Source organism: Egretta garzetta, unplaced genomic scaffold (assembly GCF_000687185.1).
Source record: "Egretta garzetta isolate BGI_Z169 unplaced genomic scaffold, ASM68718v1 scaffold217, whole genome shotgun sequence".
NCBI classification, from domain to species: Eukaryota; Metazoa; Chordata; class Aves; order Pelecaniformes; family Ardeidae; genus Egretta; species Egretta garzetta.
This window is the reverse complement of record NW_009260395.1, coordinates 164,456-177,984: the sequence shown is the minus strand read 5'-3', so window position 1 is coordinate 177,984 and position 13,529 is coordinate 164,456.

The following is a 13,529-nucleotide window of genomic DNA, read 5'->3' as shown; positions in this document are numbered from 1 at the left end:
CTGCATACTGCAGTTTGATTTGCATTTAAAACAATCCACAACCTGAAGATGTTTCTTTTGTGGAAATTAGTTATCCAATTTACATATTTTTTCATGCCATGAATCATATGCTACTGAATTTTATACTGGTGATGCCCAAGGGTAATGTGTTGACCATGAAGCTCACAAAGCACTGTCCTATTCACTAAAATGTGTAGATCCCAAGGCCAGGATTTGCTTTTCAGAGTTCTTTATATGCTTTATATTATAAAGCAATATGCTTTATATTTATCATTGAAGCTCTAAGTTACACTGATATGAATCTCTTAAAATAGCATGCAGCTGCTTGTTGACTAGTTTACACAATATATTATGCCATTTTTAAATCCAGTTTACAAATTTAAGATATGAAACAACCTATTGATTCATATTTGAGTGCTATAAAATCAATCAGTGTAAACAGCTTCAGTAAATAATTTAGACACATTAACAAAGCAAAATGGAGAAAGAAAACTCAAGCACTGACAACTGGTAAGAGCTATTATGCTAAACACAACATGTGTTTGAACATCTTTCACAGTTTCTGTGCTTATAAACCACCATTTGGTGGTTAATATTATAAGTTATTTTTCCTGAACTTGACGAAAGAAAAGCACTATGGATTTGTCAAAATTGATTTTTATGTGAGTTATGATTAGACAGGGAAATACTGTTGCTTTATTACTGAAAGGACCCAAGCAAGAATTTATGTGATTAAAACCCTGGTCATATAGTCAGTCTCAAATGTGTTATACCTGTATTTAGAAGACTTATTTCTCCATAAATCTTCTGCATTTCTAGTTGTCTCACACATGCTTTCCAAACCTTCTGGGTTTTGTCATGGTAACAGCTTAATTTATCTCATTCCAGCCTGTGTGATGAAAAATTGTCAGAGAACTCTACAGTGCCCCCAAACATCTGTTTACTTTTGGTAACCTGTGTTTCTACCTGACACTTTAAAAAATTTTAAAGAAGTTCTTTGTTTGATTTACTGAACTGAATTAATACAAAGATTGGTTAAAATGGACATTGTGAGGTAATTTTGTCCCATTTCCTTCCTAAATTTCGTAATATGTGCCTTAGCATGGTACTTAGTACACTATTTTGAAATATGAGTTTCCAATTTTTTTTGCTTAACAGACAAGAGATGGACTTCAGCACTCATTAAAAGTATACTGGAATCAGGACATACCAGCCAGGCACAACAATTATCCAGATGCAGTCTAAATTAAACTAAACTTAGGAAGGTCTAGCCAGCAAAACTTGGAAAAAAGGAATGTTTCTGTATGCCTTCAGTTCAGTGTCAAACATTTACAACAGATTTTGGTGTTGAATCTTGCACTGAGTTCCCCCTAAGTGCATATTTTAATTTTGCATATTCTGAAAAATATGTCCTTGAAAAACTATTTATGAATGAAGCCATTTAAAACAGTTGTATTTGGAGGAAGATATATTTAGTCGAACTGTTCAAGCAATACTATTTCCATGTGAAAAACTGACTTTTAAAATGGAGCCTGCTCTTTGCCATTAATAGTAGGACTGGGTTTCTGTGAATACCCATTTGTATTATTTAATTAATAATTATTGCAAGAAACAGATTTTTGGCAAAAATTGCTGAACATTGGTGAAAGCGAACTGAGCATATTGTTACCATGAAGTGTTGGTACAGCAAGCGCACTCAAACTGAGAATAATTTTTTTCTACGTAACGATGTCCATTATCAGACAATATGCAACACAACACTGACAGATCTGAAGAATACAAAAGTTGTGACTGTTTCCATCGGTATGTATGGGAATGCAGATTACAGAACCTTCCTGTGGTTTTCCTCTATCTGTAGCTGTGCTTTGTCAAGCAGCTTCAGAGAAAAAAGTCAAGCAAATTATTCTGGCAGAAGTATTCACTAGTGGTAGGGCTGATACAAACATACATTAGACTTGATAAGAACCCCCACTCTTAGTCCTCTTATTCTTCATTTCTTGGGAGGGAACCATTAGGTTCTGCCCCAGTGGGACCTGGGTCAAATCTGATCCAAAGCCTGAGGACAACTTTCAACTTGAGGGGATAGAAGAAATGTTAAAAAATAAAATCTGTTCATAATTTGCAAACAAAAAAGAGCAAAATGTGTCATATTACTTGATATAAAATGTTGGCCCACTCAGTACTTAGCACAGATGCTCCCTGAGTGAGTCATTTGTGCAACATACTATAAACACAAATTGGTTCAGTTCTTGGAAGAGAAAAACTTAGAAAGAAACTTGAGCTTGTTCATATTCACAGAGCTATCCCATTTCTATTTTGAAAGTTTGACCTGTATGAGGTTAGCAGAATTAGGACCAAATTATAAAAGAGTTGTTTTTTATTAAAGTTTGTCTTCTGTTAGCTACTCAGATTTGGAGAATATGCCTAAATTATTTTTAAAATATTGGATATATCCTTTAACTAAAATTTGTTCTAAATATTTAATTGTCTGCTTGTTTTTCTAGGCTTTGGTTCAGCAAAGCACTTATAAACATGTGCTTGATTTCAATCCTATTGAGTAGTCTCAAGGTAGCCAAGTGGATTAAGCATAAAGTAATAAAAGTGCTAAGAGGATGTGTGCAATTGTTTTGCCCATAAGCACATTGTATAGAGGTAACTATGTATCTCTTTCTTTTTAATATATAATGTTCTTGTATTTTCTAGCTTCCTTATATTCTTTAATCATCCATTTAAAAATAATATACTGAAGTATGTTAAAGAAATATAGGATCAAATTGCTGCCAAATCAGTTCAAATTAAAAAAAAAAAAATCCATCCGGCTGGAAAAGAGACACTTGAATTTGTTGATAGTTTAATATTGTTTGCAAACATTTTATTCTGAAATTTGCACATGTGCTTAACAAGCTATGCATTATAAAAGTTGGAATGGTTTGGGTTTTTATTAAATATTAATTAGATCTGTTAAATGGATGGGAAAGATCAAGCAGACTTCTTTTTCTTCTGCTTACAATTTTGTGCTAGCAAACTAACTGTGGCTAATTTTTAACAGGTTAATCTAGAGTGGCTAACTTGTACCTGCTTTTGGAGTATTGAAACATTATGTTTTATAATATGAATAAAGCTTCTGAGTACTTCTTTCCACAGAAAACTAGCTACCATTTTGTTCCATTTTGAGAAACTACCATGCATAAAAGCTCTTTGTCATTAACTTTGGCACATGGATGAAGTTTTGTTCCTTCTAAATACTTCTTATGTTCTGCATCATAATATAGCTCACAGAATTTATGTCTCAGAAATAACCCTATAAATGGTGTACGTTATATTTACTGAAATTGCAGAGGTATCCTAATCTCCTCAAAACTCACATTATATATTTTCTTTCTGCTAAGTTGAAATACGTTAGACCATTTTCTAACATGCTATGAATGGAAAATGCTCATGATAGAATAAGGCTATTATACTTGCCTTCAGACTTCTAGAATAGATTGCTGTTAAACGTAGTGAAGGTCAGAACTGAAATGAAACTATTTTGTTTCATACAGGTTGATACCAAACTCCTAGAAGTGTCACTTAATTGGCCACTGTTGAAGATATCGATAATGAATCAATGGAATTGTTTTAATAGTGGGGAGCAGCAGGTAAGAGTGAGGGGATAGGAAATCTGTACTATTTTAGTATCTTGAAAGTTGGTTGCTAAGCACTAGCATGACATGTAGAATGTATTTTATACCGTTCAGAGCAGAAAAAGTAAGAGGTTAGAAACCACATATTAAAGAAAATGCAGCTGTTATTTATACAGTCACACTTACTGGAGATGATCTAAAGATATTATGCTAATTAGAGCTAGGCCAAAAAAAACAGGTTGCAAGATAAAGAAAACTCCTTTACAGTATCTTTTAGCCCTCAGGAGTTCTATGAGTCTATGGCTGGAGTAAAGGGTGCTGGTAGAAATAATGGGGATAGTTAATTGCTGTTTAAATGACAGTGTCTTGGTTTTGGCTGGGATAGAGTTATTTTTCTTCCCAGTAACGAGCATAGCGCTGTGTTTTGGATTTAGTATGAGGATAATGTTGATAACTCACTGATGTTTTCATTGTTGCTAAGTAGTGCTTAGACTAGACAAGGACTTTTTCAGCTTCCCCTGCTCTGCCAGGTGCACAAGAAGCTGGGAGGGGGCACAGCCAGGACAGCTGACCCCAACTGGCCCAAGGGCTATTCCAAACCATATGGTGTCATGCTCAGGGGGAGCTGGCCAGGGGAAGAGAGATTGCTGCTCCGGGACAGGCTGGGCATCAGTCGGTGGGTGGTGAGCAACTGTGTTGTGCCTCACTTGCTTTGTGTATTGTTATTACTAATAGTAGTATTATTATCCCTACTGCTATTTTACTTCATTTTATTTCCATTATTAAGGTGTTCTTATCTGAACCTACAGGTTTTCACTTCCAGTTCTTTCCCCCATCACACAGGGAGGGGGGAGTGAGCTACCGTCTGCGTGGTGTTTAGTTGCTGGCTGGAGTTAAAACGCAACAGACAGCTACAATGAAAGTATAAGCTCTTATTCATGATTTTCATGTGCTTCAGTTTCAGAAAAAGTCAACCAGTAGTTGGCCTGTCATGGGACAGACCCTTCAGATACTTCCTCATAGCATTGGAAAACCCACTGAAGAGGAATCATGACTGACACTGGAAAGGAGAATAGGAAACAATTATTCACTTTTCCTCATAGCACAGAAACTAACAGATATGAAATTAAATTATGGGATAGTAAGCTTCTAGCAAACAAAATAAGTTAATTTTGTGCGGTACTCATAATTAAGTTGTGCAACTTACTGCCACATGGTGCTAGCAAAGCCAGAGGCATTGATGAGTTCAAAAAGCAATAAAAGAAGTTTGAAAAAGAAAATCCCATCAAGACCTATTAAAAACAGAACCTCTGAGTCTGGAATTCCCTCAATCAGAGACTGGGAGGTTATTTGGGGAAGTATTCTTTATGGTTGCCCCATGCTTATTCTGTTTAGAATCATAGAATAGAATCATAGAATTGTTTAGGTTGGAAAAGACTTTAAGATCATCAGGTCCAACCATTAACCTAACCCTGCCATCCCACTACTAAACCATGTCCCTAAGCACCTCGTCTACCCATCTTTTAAATACCTCCAGGGATGGGGACTCAACCACTTCCCTGGGCAGCCCATTCCAATGCTTGACAACCCTTTAATTTGAAAAATTTTTCTGAATGTCTAACTTAAACCTGCCCTGGTGCAACTTCAGGCCATTTCCCCTCATCTTATCACCCATTACCAAGGAGAAGAGACCAACACTCACCTCACTACAACCTCCTTTCAGGCAGTTGTAGAGAGCAATAAGGTCTCCCCTCAGCCTCCTCTTCTCCAGGCTAAACACCCTCATTTCCCTCAGCTGCTCCTCATCAGCCTTGTGCTCCAGACCCCTCACCAGCATTGTTGCTCTCCTCTGGACATGTTCTGGCACCTCAATGTCTTTCTTGTAGTGAGGGGCCCAAAACTAAACACTATTTGAGGCACGGCCTCTCCAGTGCTGAGCACAGAGACACAATCCCTGCCCTGCTCCTGATGGCCACACCATTCCTGGCACAAGCCAGGATGCTGTTGGCCTTCTTGGCCACCTGGGTATGCTGCTGGCTCATATTCAGCTGGCTGTCAACCAGTACCTTTAGGTCTTTTTCTGCCAGGCAGCTCTCCAGCTGCTCTTCCCCAAACCTATACCATTTCATGGGGTGAAGCCTCTTTCAGCTTTTTTTATTAGCCAGTATCACTCAGGTTCCTGGGCTAGGTGAAGCTCTGATTTGACCCAGCATGGCCATTCATATTTTCTTACGTGTTATAAGAGTCATTATATTAACTTACCATGTGGTGGGACAAGTTTAGATTTGTTCTTGACTAGACATAGCTGCGTTACAGTGATATGTTTTTCACAGACCTCACTGTTAATCCTTCACACTTTGATCTAAGAAACTCCCAAGAATATGAACACTACAAATCATATCTTCTTTGTGGGTCCATTATATGGATTACACAGTGAAAGCTGCACAGATCTTTCTGTATAAAGCAAGCAAATTAAAAGCAGACTTCTGCTGTTGCACCACATCGGTATCCTTACATTATTACTTGAATAGATATCAGATAACTCCTTGACAGTCTCAGACTACTTCCATTGGAAAGGTAGCACTTGATGCAAGCTAAAGCTCCAGTTCAGAATCAGGCCCCTTCAGGTAGGAAGAAATTAATCCAAATCTAAAGGCAAGCAGCAAAATGCAGGGAATGTTAGTCCCCCCTACCACAAAGTGAGAATTACAGGAATTACTGTACAGTATAAATACTATTTCATTAACCCATAACTGGCCTGAGCTGCCCCACAGAGGCTGCAGTCCATGTAACAGGCTGATGTGGGATCATGACTAAAAGTTTTCTCCCAATCTCTCATGTCCAAAAACCTGGAAAAAATGAGACTCTCTTATTTGCCTACATCAAATCTTTTAGTGAGTGCTGCCAAATTCAAAGTTCTTGTTTGATCATGGCAATTTCACATTGTGTAAAAATAAAAAAAGAAAGAAAAACCACCCTCCAAACTTTCATATTGCAGTTTCAAACTTGCTGGTTTTAATTAGGTAACTGCCCGTTACGTCTTGTGGTTAGAGCATTCTCATGACGCATTTGCATTTTTTTTTTTTTTTTTGTGGGAGGAGGTGTGCTTTTATAACTACTTTGCTCTGCGCCTCTTTAAGCTAAACATTTGTACTCTTGCCAGTGTCTTTTTCAGAGACAACCATTTAGCTCCTAAGGAGTCACAGAAACTATTTAGATAGTGAAGTATTTGTCAAAAATTCTTGCTGCAACTCTGCTATTTACATCTGTGTCTTCTAGTCTCACTAAGTGGACTTACAAGAAATGCTCCACAGAATCACATTATTATATTTTTTATGATTTTGTTTGTTACTTTGCATGGTGGCTTAGCTCTGTCAGCTAGAACACTGTAGGTGACAAGTGATGAAGGCCCTACCTATTCTTTGTTCTGCCTCTCCCTGGATGGATGCAAGCAGGGAAAGTGTAGAGCTGGCAGGTACAGTAATGCCTCTTCTTTTCCCACATCCCAAGTCTAAAATCCAATAAAAGTGCACAGGAATGGCACGAGATAGGATTTTTGGTTTTAATCCGTCTCACTGTATTAGTATTTATAGTTGGATTGTCATTTTTTTCCAAAAAAAAAAGTAAGACAAATTATTACAAAACAGGGCAAAGTAGAGGGAAACTGAGTATTGTTGGTATCCTAAAGCACACTTACTGTTTTTTTCCTTATGGGCAAGTCCTTTTAAGATTTTACAACATGTATTCATATAATCTCTAATGGTATTGGCGTTCTTCCTATCAGATCAGTTAATGTTTCAAAATTATAGATACCTGTGGAGGCTGGTACAATTCATTTCATTTCATACATTTACTGCCCATTAGCATGTACATGAAGCAGTTTCTTGCTGTTTGTATATCTGTAATGAATATTAAAGCATCCCATCTACTCATAATAATATAATGGGTCCTGTGATGACAGACTCTGCATGGGAAGCAGATGTTGGTGTTTACCTAGGTGTAATTTACAATGATGAGTGGTGGTGAGTAGGGTTTTTTTCTTGCACAATCCAGTCTATGTTAAACTTCTGCAAAATAATTTGCATGCCAGTGTGGTCTCTCAGGTCAATATAGATATATGTATTACCTTCAGTGAATAATTGCTAATCTGTATTAGGAAAATAAATTATGCATTTAAGGAAACTATTTATTTAAAGATAAATTTACCGAATCTCTGAAATGTGATGTTCTGGCAAAATTGTGGGTAAACTTCAACCAAAGAAGGAAAAAGCATGTGTTGAGGTCATAAATGCATTTCTGAGAATTAAACATGGTAGGAATTATTCAGAGAAAGCACCAGTGGGTAGAAACTGAAGTCGGTAAAGAGTAAAGTTGAAATAGGATACATTTATTTTAATACAGAGGCATGCCAAGCACCACAACGGATTACAAAAGGATTAAATGAATTCTCCATCACTTAGAGTCTTTAAATCTAGGCTGAAAATCTTTCTAAAAGATTCCCCTTTAGTTCAACTTGCTACATAAATTGATGAATGATATTTTCTAACCTGTGTCATGCTGGAGGTAAAAAAGAGGGACATTATGATTTCTTTTGGCTTCAACACCTGTAAAATCTATGATATCATGAAATACAATCAGAAAAATGCATTTAATTTCCTTTTAGATTCAACACTTATTTTCATTTTTGGAAACAATTTGTAACTTCAGGAAAACATTGTCTCAGGGATTCCTGTTTTGAATTTGGAGCTGTGATGCCTTATGTCCGGTTCTCTTGTCATCACTCTATAGAACCCAAACCCCATTTTCACACTTTCTTGCTCACATTTGGAATTGGGGACATACCACTCTTTTATCATGAACACCAATTTATTCTACTAGTTTTAGGCTCCCTTCTCTGAATCTCCTTTCTTGTCAGCATCTTACAGATATTTCATCTTTTCTGTACTTCTTACTACTTGGAATCCTGAAATCAAGTCTTAATGAAATTCATAGTAAGACATAAAGTTATAGTTGTAGTGATCATGACAGTGCTATATACATAGAGATTTTCTAAACTCACCACTCATTTCCAAAAATATTCTGGGTTGAACATAAAATGCAGAAGGCATCTCCAGAGGCATTCTTTTCCTTTGTTGTTTCCTAAATCAGACCACTGGTTCCAGAGGCAATAAAAATAGGGAAAATGAAGATCTTTTGTCTCTTTTTATTTTGATCAAAGTGAAAGTGGTACTTCTTGGCTGAAAGGGGTGTTCTAAATTTAAATCAGTTGCAATTACAAGGGGCTTAGACACATTTTTCCTGATTTTGTGGTTCCTCATTGTTGTGGTTTAACCCAGCAGGCAGTTAAACATCACACAGCCATTCTCTCATTCTCACCCTCCCCACTGAGATGGGGGAGAGAATCAGAAAAAACGTAAAACACATGGGTTGAGATAAAGACAGTTTAATAAAACAGTAGAGGAAAATAATAATAATAATAATAATAACAACAACAACAATGATAAACGATATACGAAACAAGTGATGCACAATGCAATTGCTCACCACCTGCTGACCAATGCCCAGCCCATCCCCACTGCGCATGATGTCATAGAGTCTGGAATAGCCCTGTGGCCAGTTGGGGTCAGCTGTCCTGGCTGTGCTGCCTCCCAGCTCCTTGTGCACCTGGCAGAGCAGGGGAAGCTGAAAAGTCCTTGTCTAGTCTAGGCACTACTTAGCAGCAAATAAAACATCAGTCCTTGACTGGTGTAAGCACTGCTCAGCAACAACTGAAACATCAGGGTGTTATCAACATTATCCTCATACTAAACCCAAAACACAGCGCCATGTCAGCTACTGGGAAAAAAATTAACTCTATCCCAGCTGAAACCAGGACACTCATGGACCAACAGTTATTTAAGAAAAAAAAAAAAAAAAAAAAAAGCCCAGGCTCCAATGTGAATAGAGATTATTGGTATATGTGGTCTGATCACTTGCATAAAACTGGCCTTAAAATTTCCTTTTGAAGGTAATTTAGAACAATCCTAGGTCCCAGATGTATTTATAAATATATCTATACTTTTCTTTTTTTTTTTTTTTTTGAAAGCAACACCTTTCCACTCTCTAAGGTCTTCCTTTAGGGACTCTTTTTAAATTCACTTTCTTTTTTCTTTTACCAATTTCATCCTGCTGCTCCTCTTCTCTTCTTTTCTCTATCCTGAAAATACGTTTCCCTCCTTGGCATTTAGACTCTTCAAATATTTATAGATTGTTACCATGCCCCCCTTTAGTCATTTCTTAGACAAACTATGCATATTTAGCACTTGCAATCAATCCTCATACATCAATCACTCCAGAAGTCTAATCATTTTTGCAGCTTTCTTCTGATCTTCCTCCAATATGTGAATATCTTTCTTATAATAAGATACCTAAAATTAAATACAATGGGTCATGTCTGCAGCTCATGTAAATCAGTGTAGCTCTGCTGAAGACTGTGTTGATTCATGCTAGCTAAAGAGTAACATTTCTAGAGCAAAGATATCAAACCTGTATATATTTTGTGAAGTAGTGAACCTGAATCCACACAAAGATTTTATTTGCATAGTAAAGCCTCTTTGAATTAGTTTTCATCACTTAGCTTTATTTTTGAATTATGAATTTCCAATTTGCTTCCTGTGAAAATAGTCTGGATGTTAATATTTTTATTATTGTTTTGAGGAGCTCCTTCAGTAATCCTGATACACCTCCATCCCATCCTCAGTACAGCCATATGTCCCAGCCCTCTAGCTGTAGGCTTCTGCTTGTGGACTATGGCCACGCAGAGTTGATGCAGGTTTAGAGTGGCTGCGGGAGGGATTGCTCTAGGCCAGATGGTAATGAGAAGCAATGGCTGACACCCTCCCGAAGCATATCTACTATGTGGAAAGAAAGCTTATAATCCTCCTTGCAGTAGCTGATCTACCTTTGGAGACTTCCACCATCTTTATCACTCTGCTGGCCCCATCAAGCAGTCCATCCCTCAGCATGTTTAATCCCAAATCAGGTTCTTTTGTCATTATATTCCAATAAAGTTCACACAATCTCGTATTAGGGAAAAAAAAGCTTACTTTTTAGAACATTTTTTTTCAAACTCGCTATGGCTAAAGAGCAAAGGTAGCAGCCCTTAGGCTCCTAATAGTTCTAGGCCTCCTATATTGTCAGTGGAGATGAACAGGTTTTTTTAGAGGATTAATACAGCATTTAGCAAAAAAATTTAACATTGAAAATTAATTAAATGAAATAGATAAATAACTTTAAAAATGAACTATCACTTCTAGATGCAAAATGTTGAGCTTCCATTACAAATACTGCAGAGAAAAAGTGCTGTAAGAATTAGATTTCATGGGATTCACCTATAATATATTAGAAATACCTCCTCCCCCCCACCCCCCCATTAGTGAAGAACACTATTTCATTATGTCACTATGGTCAATTCTGTCCTGAACTGACACTATTTCGGGGGAGAGTTGAGGGGGGGAACACTTCTGGATTGTTGTTAACCTTTCCACAGTATTGATACTCTTTTTTTTTTTTTTTTTTGTTCACTAACATGTAATACAAGCAGACATACTTTAGGGAAATCTGCTTTATTGCAAACATATTGTGGCTGAGGTGGAACTTGGTTTCAAACCAAGATAGCATCTTCCCCAGGGAACACTTTGTTCAGACTGTAAAAATTATTTATTTGAAAAAGTTCAGAAGCCAGGTAAATTTGTAATTGATGATCATAAAGAAAATCTATTTACCACTTTGCTATTTTGTAAATTATTTTACATATTCTTCTTTTCTCTCTCCATTGTTTTCCAACTTTTACACTTTTTCTTTGGCCTTTCCATTTTAAATGAGCGTTTTCTGCTTGATTTCCTTCAGAACTGTTTAGTACAACTTCTATGACTTCAAATTCCACAGGGAAGAGTAAACCAAATGCCATCAGAGCTGTAAGCCATATGTCAAAACGACTTTGCATTCAATACCAAGGGAATCACATAATAGCATGGGAGTCACAGATGATAGTGTTTGTTCAAATAATTATGTTCACAAAATTGGGATAAAGGGGATTCTTTTTTCTTGTAAAAAATACATACAGGGAGAAAAATCAAAGCTTTCATGAGAGGTCATGTATATTAGCATTGTGTTTCACCAGAGAAAGGTATGAAGAAAGACATTTTGAAATTCCCTTCTGCTCTAGTTAGCATATGATCCTTGTTCAAATAGATTAGATTTTCCGATACCATACAGGCCACTGAGGTAGATTGACAACGGATTACAAATTACGTGGCAACAGGAATTTGGCATAGAAAACGCCTAAGGAGTGAGGTCATTTGCTGCATTTGTCAGTGCAGGATTGGTCGCCCTCAGGGTACTCTTGCAGGTTGTGCAGGATACTTCCCTAACCACATCTCAGGATGAAATTCCTTTCACCACCTACCACACTCTTGCTGGAGTTTACAGTTAGACCTATATTTTTGACCTTGTATGCCTCTTAAATTTTGGTCCCCTGTTTTGCAAGGAATGGAGTGAAGGGAATAGAAAATATCAATTTATGAGGTATGGTAAACTACCAGGCTAATGCTGAGTTGCCTCCTTCCTCTTTTTCTTAAAAGCTCAGGGCTGTGTTGTCTTTCCAGAATCCTCCTGGGATTCACCTCCAAGCTATGCCAGAGGATTCCCTGTGAAAGATTTGGAAAAAACAGAGGCTGCTCCAGCCATTGACAGTGAACCAGTAGTTACAGGTACCTATTTTACTTCAGTGGTTCCAGTTCCTTGTCACTGTAGACAAAACAGGTTTTCTCTTCTAAGGCTGAAGGAACGAAATGGAACTATGCTTCTCTTTCCATCAGAATTTGCTGAGAAGGTGGAGAAACCAAAGTTGGAAGAAATGGTGAAAACATTTGAGCACTCTACTACCATTGCCAGCTGCCCCTTTGCCCATGCTTAGATCTGCCACTGTTTTTGAGGCAATCTTAGTCAGTGTTTTAATCTGCTTGGCCCCTACACATAATTGGTAGTGCCTCTACAGGATATGACCATCAAGCAATAACCATCCCTGCCCTGAAAAAAGCATGCAGAGCCTGCCTGGGAAGAGGTGCAGAGGAATCTCAAGCCTGATAGTGTCACTCAGTTATTGACTGATAATGAAATGGTCAATGAAATCCAAAATACTGCTTGTTGGGAAAACCAACCATATCTATGCATATACAAAAGTGATCATTAAACTAATTAAGACTATTTAGCAAGGAGGTCACAGAAGAATTGTGATGGTTCTGTGAAAAGAGCTTAATGCCTGGTAAGCCCAGAAAGGCAAACTATGATATTAGAAGTTGTTAGGGAAGGAAGGTAGAACAAAACAGAAAGCATCATTAAGGCAGCATATAAATCACTAGGAGAGTTATATTTTTTAGTAATACAGTGCATTCTAATATTCTCATCTAAAAAGGGTTAGGCAGAAATAGAAAAGCAGGAAGGAATGTGACAAGGATGAGCAACAGTGTGGAACAGCTTTGGTTTTAAGGGAGATTAAACAGAATAAGACTTCCAATTTGGAAAAGCTGTGATATGGTACAAATGTATAAAATCAGGAGTGATGATCATTCATTAGCTCTCAAAATAAAAGAGCAAGAAGTTGTCAAATGATATTTTTCAAGCAGCAGGTTTAAAACAAGTGAAGTACTTTTTTAACATGGTCATAATTAAAATGTGGAACTCATTGCCACAGGATATTATGAAGAACAAAGGTAGAAATGGATACAGACAAATTTATAGAAAGAACAAAAAATCCTTCAGGGGGTGTTAAACACAAAGATCTGAAGTCGTGCCTGATTTAAAAAAAATCCTTGAAACACTGATTATCAGATACTGATAGCATATAAACTTGTCTTGTTTCTACAT